This window comes from Mixophyes fleayi, chromosome 10 (assembly GCF_038048845.1).
Source record: "Mixophyes fleayi isolate aMixFle1 chromosome 10, aMixFle1.hap1, whole genome shotgun sequence".
In the NCBI taxonomy this organism is placed as follows: domain Eukaryota; kingdom Metazoa; phylum Chordata; class Amphibia; order Anura; family Limnodynastidae; genus Mixophyes; species Mixophyes fleayi.
Window position 1 is genome coordinate 35,638,821 of NC_134411.1, and position 11,092 is coordinate 35,649,912.

Below are 11,092 nucleotides of genomic sequence, written 5' to 3' on the forward strand. Positions count from 1 at the left end.
GAGGGTACATACGACGAGAGGGTACATACGACGAGAGGGTACATACGACGAGAGAGTACATACAACGAGAGGGTGCATACGATGTAGTTTGTCTGGAAACATGTACCAACGTGTATTCATTTTGTAACAATTTTCTTGAATACCTGCATGAATGGAGACCTTAGCTGTTCTGACTGTATTTATTTAATACATAAATGCAAAATGGTACAAGTCTAGCTCAGCTTTTTAAACTAAACTATTTAAGTATTGTGACATTTAAGTATAAAATGTAAACACATCTATTTACTTCCAGCATGGCCGATGCGGCATTCTGCGTACAGCGTTGAAATTAAGCGTGACATTTACTCACAAGCTTCTGATGCGATGATAGGGAACGGTCTGTGTCCAAAAATATCATTATAAAATGCTGTCTGTTAATATTAACTTATACAGGAATGTCTAATGTGATTACACTTAAAAACCGTGAATAGGATAATTACATCTCAGCTAAGTCAATTTACAATTATTCATGTCCAAGGTTTGCATCAACGTCAGTGGCAAAACTGATAACTTATTACAATTGTCAGAGACGATGTCAGATAATGGGCCTAATTCATCTTCTCTGTGCGCCATATCTTACAGGAAATAGCTCTGTGCATGCTTAGGGCGCAGTTACATGCGATTCATGGAAAAACGCAAATAACACTTTCAACTGCCTACGACTTGAAGGGCGGAAAGGGGGATGGAAGGGGCAATGTACAGTAAGGGCGTGCCAAGAGCATGCCAAGAGTGTGCCAAGAGCGTGCCAAGAGTGTGCCAACAGCGTGCCAAGAGTGTTCCAAGAGCATACCAAGAGTGTGCCAAGAGCATGCCAAGAGTGTGCCAAGAGTGTGCCAAGAGCATACCAAAAAGCCGGCTCTGTACTTTTGCGCGCTCTCGGAATTGAAAACGAGGCAAAACGTAATTGTTACGACGTCGGATCTCGGATCTTGCAAGCTTTGGATTATATAAGTACAGCGATCCAGCGCCACTTCACAGATGGACACAGAAGGGGTAGCACAGTTCTTGGCAGTCTCTAGTGCAGTTAGGTAGCGTCATAGGTAGAATAGACAGAGGAGGGGTAGCAGTGTTCTTCAAAGTCTCCAGTGACATTCAGGAGAGCTCCATTGCTAATTGTCATTGCTGAAATAGAAATATTAGGTCTGGCTGGCTTGGTCTTCTAAATCTGCAGTCACATTGTACTGTGTTATAAAGGTAACATACAAGGAGGAGAGCTCCATTGCTAATTGCACCACTTTTCTTTTCTGCCACTGCTGTGTGGAAATGTTTCCTAGATGTGCTAGGAACTGCCGTGTGTTTGTGTCATTGCTCTGTCGCTTACCATCCAGCCAGGTCACTGCAGTCTTTGTTTGAATGTGTATGAAAATAATACTATGACCTGTGATGTGGTCAAATTTGACTACAGGTATTCCTCACTTAACAACCTACCCGTTTAATGACCACTCGGAGTTACGACCAGGTTCTCCCTGGGTCCTCATTGTTATAATTGCTGCTGTTTGTAGAGCTTTACTGTACACATGTTTATTTTCTGTTATGCAGTGTTATGTAATGTAAAGCAAACTAACAAAATACAGTTTTCTTTAGTCTATTTCTTCATTCAGAATCAATAAAAATGATTACAATACATGTAGGTGCATATAACAGTACTGTACTCACTTAGCGACCAATTCGCTTAACGACCTAGTCGTAGGAACGGAACTCGGTCGTTAAGTGAGGAATACCTGTATATATCTTTAAGCTTGTGCTCCTTTAAAGCAACATAGAATAGTAGAGTACAGTATTGAGAAACACATTCTTTTGTTTCTTTGTTTTAACCTGCTATTTCTGAGTGAGCAGTACTGCAGAAGTTTTAGATCTATTTATGTCAATATGCATGTAGTGTTTCAGATACACACAAGGAGACTGACTCAGCCTTGGAGCAGGGTCCCATTAAAGTCATGAGTCAACAGTGTAAATTTAAAGCGGCCCCGCAGAGAAGAAAATCAACACTGGTTAAATTAGGCTCCTACGTCATTCATATATGACTACTCTCAGTTTCTGCTCTCAATTTGCATCTTCATTTAAAATAAAATAAAATAAAAGTTAGATTAAAGGCAAAGGTCCCCATTAAATTGGGCAGGATGAATTGCTTCACACGGCTCTGCTTGAAAAAGGAGAGCTGCGTGCACCTAACAGTAGTACACGCAGCATTGCCCATGTATATTATGGGGATAGGAAGAGTTGGAGAGCAGCCAAGCACTGTCTAAAATTATAGCCACACCCCCCTGCATGCTGGTCACGCCCACTGGTGGCGCAATGTGGAAACCCCCCGCTACAAATCCTACGTTTGCACCTGACATCCATGTAGGACTCATTTAGTAAGATTGTGGTTTTGGGTGTTTACGCAAACAGTAAAGAAAGTGTAGAAAGTCACTAAACGCCTATAGTCTATTTTCACCCATATAACAACCAGAACTAATTGGTTGATATGACGATTGGATGAAGGACTGAGAAACAGCGGACGCTATGTGCGAGACGTAAGATATGATGTTATTCTGCTAATGGTTTCTGGAAAAAATGAATGAGGCATGAGAGAGCTAAAAGCCCATTTGACCTGTGGAAAAGAGTTATTTATATTTATAAACTAGCGTTCACACAGTATTCTTAGATGGGATGAGACCAGCATAGGTGGACATGTCGTGGTGAAGGAAGGCCTGATGACCCTTTCCCCTCTCGTGGGCCTTTTGGCTCCTGGGGGATGGGGAGGAACGGGGTCCTCCTTTTGGAGAGGGCCTATAGGAGCAAGCCCCCAGCATAGTGTGAACACTGCAATGGATCATAGGAGTCTCGCACCTCAGGCTTCAATAAAAAAATAAAAATAAAGTACTTCTTGGCCTATTGGCTAAGATGGAGTGTAGTTCTGTCCAAGTAGGGAGAAGACACTGCTCTGCAACCTAGGTCCTCTGTCTGAAAGGTCGGCAGCAAGAACTCCCGGGAGGAATTGACCCCGAAGTTGTGACCCGGGTGCTGGAAAGTCACACAAGAACTGGTCATCCTCACTATGACACAGTAAGGAATGTAGCACGTTAATCACACTTTTTTTGTTTGTACCTTCGCTCCATTGCCCTGGCCCTTTGGCTGGATGGGACAATTTTTATTTTACATATAGAGAGGCTTTTCCTCTTTTGAGGAGGACCTGAACTTGCCGCACCTCCAGTGCAATTTTTTGTGATTTCACTTTTATCACAGTCTCTGGCTTTCAAAGAAACAGAAAATATATTAAGTACTTTGTGAAGTGGAGAGGATGGATCATGTTGTGCGATACATAGTAATTCTGTGGTTGTGGCATGGTTAGAGGTGCCACAATAACTGTGGCTACTAGATCGTGCCATCATCCTGCTAGTACTAATTGAAATCCCTGTACATGTAAATTCTGGGCACATCCACCAAGTTGCCATCTTTGTTCCTAAAAAGCAGGTTCATGACATGACAAATATCTCTGATTTTACTCTGTTAAATGACCCAAATTTTGCTCAATTATTAAAAAAAACTGTAATAATGTCTCTGTAAAAGTATTACCACTGGGACATCGTCATCTTTTCTAACATTTGTTGTTGGACAACGATATTTTAAAAGACAAGTTTGTTCTAAATTCTGAACCTTCTTTCAGGCAAACCTTTGCCAGCCCAATTTGCTGTTTCGTTCACCTTTATCATCAGCTAACACAAAGCAACACACTGCTACAATATCATAGCCGAAGAGAATACATGTGATGAAATATTGAATTGTTCTGTTTACAGAAAACAAACAAAACACAGCATTTATACACTAATAGAGATACTGTCAGCTGAGTATTCCCGGAGGGGAAATTAAATAAATGGTGCAATTTAAAAATGGCTACACCCTGTCAGCATCTATGGTACATCGTGAACCCGTCTAAAATTGTTTGTGTGCTCGTCACGGTTGAAGTGTCACCGTTTTCCGGAAGCCTCCTGAAGGGCCTGCCGTTGGGATGTCTGGAAATTGGTTTACCATGAATGAAACTAAACTAGTTCAGACAGACTATAAACAAGGGCAGTTTAGATTTAACTAGACCATCTTGCCACAGGAATAAGGAAGATGGTGGACACCACTGTTGTGACAACTTGATGGGGAGAAAGGTAAATAGAATATGAGTATACAATTAAGCCTTGTAATTACCTCTGAGAACTGCGTACACTTACATCTTAACTGTGTATCTGTTGTCTGCACACAGCAGAGAAGGCCATTTTGTTTGCTGAACCAACCTGCAAGAGGATGCAACCAATCGATTCACGAGGAACCAGTGACATCACTGAAGCACACAATTATGTCACTAGTTTCTACTAGAAAAAAAATGATAGGTTGCCTTCATACCGTATTTATACGGGCGGCTATACAACATTAACACTTATGTTTCAGGAACTTGTAAGAACTGAAGATATTTGAGGTAACCTCAAATAGACTTCAGAACAGCAAGGATCCAACAGTGATGCTCACACAGAAAGTAATCACTTGCAGTGAGGGCCGACTGGCCTGGTCAAGTAATCACTTGCAGTAAGGGCCGACTGGCCTGGTCACCTAATGGGAGGTTTGCTATTAAATTTGGCTCTACCAGGATCCCATAAAGTCTACAATACTGTACAACTGATGATTGCATATGTATAATAATAGTGATCCCTGTCTGTAATTTGTGCCCAGGCTGGTTGAACTCTGTCGGGATTATAATTCTTCCCATCAATCTATAGTGGTCAGCAAATCCTCCACACATGTTGTCCCAATTTGGTCTAAATCAGCCAATAAAATCACAGTTTATGTGGCAATGTATGTACGTGACGTATTTAGTGTTTGGACCCAAAGCAATCAGATTGGACAGATTTTACTGGGGCCATTTCTGAAGAAGTGGCCACAGATCTGGTTAAGCAATTAGGTTGAATGACTAGATTGCTGGGCAAAGCCAGCATAACTAAGCAGTGGTTAAAATGCCTTGGTTAAAATCGCTATCTCATTTCACTGCACATGGCAAACGAGAGTTTACTAAAGAGCTATTCTAAAATAACGCAGTGACTGCTTGCAACGTTTTATCCTATACCTGGGGGCTCGTAATAGAGACCCCTGAAGCTTTGAAGGGCTGGGGTACGTCCCCAAGCCTCCAGTATCCCTTCCTATGTAATAGAGTTAAATAGAATGCTCTATATAATAGATGGATTGAGTTCTTCAGACCTGGGCATACTTTGTCATATACAGTGCATTCTGACCTCTGTTAATGGGGGATTTGTCTTTAAGAGGGGGGCTAGGCAAAAGTGGGCATTTCAATGGATTTGTGTATTCTCACAGGAATGGGGCAGCACGTTGGCTCAGTGGTTAGCACTTCTGCCTTACAGCACTGGGGTCATGAGTTCAATTCCCGACCATGGCCTTATCTGTCTGGAGTTTGTATGCTCTCCCCGATTTTTGCGTGGGTTTCCTCCCACACTCCAAAAACATACTGGTAGGTTAATTGGCTGCTATCAAATTGACCCTAGTCTCTCTCTGTCTGTGTGTGTGTGTGTGTGTGTGTGTGTGTTAGGGGATTTAGACTGTGAGCTCCAATGGGGCAGGGACTGATGTGAGGGAGTTCTCTGTACAGCGCTGCGGAATAAGTGGCGCTATATAATTAGATGATGATGATGATGAATAATTATCTTCACTGGATATTACCAGTTAGTAAAATTGCCTTCCTTTATAACCTGTACTGTACATGAATATTACCACCAGCCAAATATAAAAGACGGCTGTGTGGTTTCTTTTCTGGAACAACTGACTGTATTGCCAGTATTAAGAGAAGTAATGCAAAAAATATATTTTCCTTTTATAATTGTCACTATTAACCAGTAAGATAAAGCCCTAATGGTTTACAGTCTTCAATGTTTATGATATTTTGCAAATGTTGAATAATCCTTTATTTTATTTTGTTATTAAAACAACTCACATTTTTGACATAACGACCCTCTAAATATGTTCACAAGTTACTCTAAGTTACTCTGATTTTGCAATATGGAAAAAATTTAGTTGTAAAAGTTTTGAAATCTGAACATATACAATACAATGTTATATCGCACCTCCTGCTTTCTGGTACCTTCAAGACAGGGTATACTAAACCAAAAACTGATGGAAACCAATATTTAGCTAAGCCAATAACCAGTGGGTTTACGTTGTCCAATTTTTCTACTTGTACTTTTTTTTATTGCATAGTTGCAAACATTTACTATGATGCAAGGAAAGCTTTGGTGTTTAACAATTGTTATTATTAAAATGATTATTATTATGATTTATTTATATGACAATTGCATTACTATACACCAGATGCAGCACAAACACAGGGTACAACTTCCCCAAAAAGACCTGACTGCATCCTTCATCTGACTGCGCTGTGTTTTTAACAATCCCACCAATAAATCTTTATACATAAACTATATATGATAAGAATGTAGTTGAGTTACCTCTGGGATACAGACAAGAAAAGTGCTACTGTGCAGCAGGGGCGAACGGAGGATTGCTGCGCAGCTCCGTTTCTTCAGCGCTGTCCTATACAGCAGCCGCTGCGCTGTCTAAGAAGCGTCCGCGGCGGTGCTGTATGCACTACAGCACCTCCGCGGACGCTTCTTTGACAGCGCCGCGGCTGCTGTATAGTACAGTGCAGCTATAGCGGCCACTTAGTTAGCGCAGGGGGGGGTTCTGGAGACTCAGAAACCCCCCCCTGCGTGCGCCACTGTGCAGATTTCCATAAATACAGACTAAGAACAGCAGCTTAACATGAAACTCACTATATACAGGACACGGGTAGAGATACTGTACATTTGTCAATAAATACAGAATAGAAAGTGACAATCCAGAAGGTGAAACGAGAGAAGTGATACTGTGCAGTTATCCATTTATATATATAATAAGAACAGATATTTAGCATTACATCCAGCATACAGAACAAGAGAAGTCTTACTGTGAATCAGTCAGTATTACAAAATAATGGACCATTGAAAGAATGAAAGACTTCCAATAACGAACCAAAGAGGTAAATTAATACGGCTTGCTCAGAATACTGAGTCTTAGTGAGATGAACAGTATAGAAGTAAGTGGAAGTTACCCCTGGGGGAATTAGCAGGGCGTTCTTGCTATGTGACAACCTTGAAAAGAGGAACATTGCTCTTTTGTCTACGTGGTTGCCGCTGAAGACGTGTTAAGCTTAGGAGACTATGGGGTATATTTAAGAAATAACGGTAGTGCACTATCATGCACTTACCGTGTAAATTAGTCCACGATGTCTCCTACTCAAATTTATTAAAGGTGCATCGCAGCAGATATCATGGCTATCTGCTGCTTTGCACTCCTTATCGTTTTTGCGAGCAGTCACCATACAACAGAATGGTGACTGCTCCTGGCCGCAATCTAACAAGTCCCGAAAAAATCTTTTTTTCGGGAACTTTTTGTGTTAGCTGAAGCTGGCGTACATTATCAGAATTGAAGAAATCCAATGCTGTCAGCTCTGCTCCGAAGAGCAGAGCTGGACAGCGCATGTGTGGAGGGATCACATGATCCCTCCCTGTCACTCCGCGCTCTCTGTCTGCAACGATAGTTGCAGAGACAGAGAGGGGATCTTTGTGCGCATGTCCAGTTCTTGTAATTGGACATGCACAATTGAAGAATGAAAAGAAGGAGGAGAAGACCCGGAGACAGCGCTTTCGAAGAGGGGGGTAAGTATGATTTTTAACATCACAGAAACAGCAGTTTTTCGGAACTGCTGTTTCTGTGCAGGGTTGTACATAAATGTGAGAAATAGTTCAATCCTTATCATTGCGATAAGGATTGAAAACTACTTTTCACTTTATGTGAATATTGATAAATGTTCCCCTATGTGATCACGTATAGTGCAGCTAGACATGGAGATAGAACACGTACACTGATCTGTAGAGAAAGACACAAGACATCGGACCTCATTGACAGTGTATGAACAGCGCACAGCGCCTTGGTTTCCCACTGGCGCGATGCAGAGACGGCCCCCCGGTTTACGTCGGGCACACGCCTACTCTCAGTAGATACACCGATATATATCGGGGAGGAGTGTGTAAACATCACTTCAATAGACCTCCGGTCGCTTTAGAACTACCAATGTCATTTATGGCAGACATTAATCATGTGACGCCATTAAGTGTTGTGCAAAGCTTTGATTTACCTTGAGAAAAGTTATTGTAGAATTGCGTTTCTTTGCAGAAGTACAAGTGGAAGGGGCAAAATAGGTCCCATTAAAAGTATAGGATGAGCCCCATTGCTGTCAGTTCAAGGCTGGTGCGAAATTCGAACCCTTGTGCAGTGCGGAAATGGCCCTGCGCCCCTTCCGCATGGTAATGACAGCCCCTAAAAATGAGTCCTTTCCACCCCTTTAACTAATGTCATTCTGCAAGATGGAATCTTATCTTATGCGCCTACACCGTACTTAGGTACGAATGACCTCACTCCGCTCAACTCCTCAATCGGCTGTTGCAAACTTCTCTCCCACCGCCAATACCGCCACCTTGCTCCGTAAACCTACGGGCTTCAGGCGCGCTCTGCAGATCAAGGATTTTGCGTTGCATGTCAGCCTTCGGCAATGAGACCCATTAATACCAATAAGCAGTTGTGTCGTTCTCACACTTCATGACAATCCATGACAACCAAGAAACATGGTGGCCCTTGGTCCTTGTGCTTAGGGTACGTATGAACAACCCACTTTCAACGAGCAATTTGCCAACACTGTTCAGACCACTGACTAACCAGGAATAACGGAGTAATATAATCACCTCTGCGATGGCAGAAGCCACGTACGAGCAGATCAGAGCACTGCGGAGGCTGTGTGTAAGGAATACTCAATAAGGAGCCTGAGATATGCTCGCTGAGGCTGGGGCAGTACATCATACATGCATATGGAGAGATACACACAAACATATACATGGCATCAGTCACAAATAAAACACATTAATGACAACAGATCAATAATCCCCCGCTAGAACTGATCAATCTATCTAGCACCTAATACAAGCAACAATTTCATAGCCAAGAAAACAGCTTATGACCTTATTCAGAAATACATTGTATCTCTGTGTGATTTCTACCAGCTGTGTATTATATATTTTGCTTATAGTATGGCTAGTTTATTATACCATATGCATTCATCATATATCAGATTTGCATTAGGAGAGAGCACATCCTAGCATGTATTATAGACCAGCCAGAAATGAGACCAGCAACAGCCGGATTGTTTTCTTACAGAGTACAGGTTAAATGTCCATCACCTGTAATATCTTTCCTTTTCAATGAGCAGGGAGGAATTCACTAAAGTCAATGACATTGTGTATCAGGCACATAACAGACAGCACACACCAATACCGTCTACTGTATCGATAATAAAGGGATTTAAACGGTTTGCGAGATGCGTTAGGTTAAACAATTCCACCTCTCCCCCACTCTCGGCTCAATATGCAGCTCTACATTACTAACTGGATGCAGATGAAACAGTTCCATGCACAATACAACAATTAAATGCAGCTGTTACCTGATCAGACTAGAAGTTTATTGTCTTTCTGCAGCTGTGCGGTCGGCTTTGTTTTCCTCTTGGAGTCTTTACATGTTGGGAATGGGATTCATCCTCTTATGAATCAGGACTGCGCTCTCTGTAGCCTGCTGGAAGAAGGATGCTGGATCCTATATTACACCCTCTGAGTTGCATTTGCTTGTCCTTCCTACTAACATCCCCCCCCCTCTCCACCACCACCACCGCACACCCACCTCTCTGCTATATTCTCCCTGTTTCTCCCCTTTGGTTTCCCCTTCTTCTCCTCAGATCGCTGACTTGATTGATAGGAGAGCTGGCAGAGCCCACCCACACATGTTTTTCCTGAATAGAAAAAAAAAAAAAAAAAGACCTAGGCAGAGGAGGGGATGGGGAGAGAGTGAAGCATGAATGAAAACTGGAGCCCAGCAATGCAGACAGGGCTGAGATCCGCCACAGGCAGCAGAAGAGACAATGGTATATCCCAGCGTCCAAATAAAACCATAATATATCCCTGCAATCAATATTAAAGCTATAACTTGGCCAACGGCTGACAGTGAGCACACAAGGACTGTGATGGGAGACCAGGAAACAGCAATGTGTTCAAATGAGATCTCAGAACCAATCTCTGAGTTAATATTTTCTGCCTTAAATCTCTGAGGTTGGCAGCACCGAGGACAAATAATAGCTCAGTTGGGATCTAACGGTCACATTTTTATCAATGGAGCCTGTGAAGCATTTGACATGTCAGAGACACAGGTTGTGAATCAGTGTGGCCTGGTCTTCTGCTGTGTTGTCCGTTCTGTATTCACAGTGCGAGTGAGACAGCTGCAGTCAGATGACAGAGACATGTTACCAGCGTATAACATAGGAATAATCACTATTTATCCATGTTATATATATGTGTAAAAATTTCTATGCAGCCATGCGATATACTGCATATCTGTAATAGTTATTATGTATCCAGGTGATATATATATATGTAGTAAATACTATGCAGCCATGCAATATATATCTGTAATAAATACTATGCAGCCAGGTAATATATATATATATATATATATATATATATATATATATATATATATATATATATAAAATAAATACTATGCAGTCATGTAATATATATACGGAATAATTACTATGTATCAATGCAATATATATCTGTAATAATGCTATGCAGCAATGCACAATATAACTAATAAATATTGTTTCAGCCGTGCTGTATAAATATGTATTATATTGTATATATCTTTAATAAATGAAATTAAACAATACAGGATATATCTGCAATGACTGCTATGCAGGCATGCAGCATACATCTGCTCAGAGTACAGTCCAGTCATGTAGTATACACCGATCAGCCACAACATTTAAACCACCTGCTTAATATGAAGTAGGTCCTCCTCGTGCTGCCAAAACAGCTCTGACCCGTTGAAGCATGGACTCTACAAGACCTCTGAAGGTGTCCTGTGGTATCTGGCACCAAGACGT

At 41.6% G+C, this 11,092-nt stretch overlaps 1 protein-coding gene across 1 annotated transcript in view; it reads right to left on the reverse strand.

The window, feature by feature from the left end:
• The window catches only part of PTPN5 (protein tyrosine phosphatase non-receptor type 5), a 44,126-nt gene extending 34,329 nt beyond the window's left edge, over positions 1 to 9,797 (reverse strand). The window contains exon 1 of the mRNA XM_075188493.1: positions 9,602 to 9,797. The gene's annotated coding sequence lies outside the window, so the exon portion shown is untranslated. The remainder of the gene's footprint in view (positions 1 to 9,601) is intronic.
• Between the last annotated feature and the right edge of the window lie 1,295 nt (positions 9,798 to 11,092).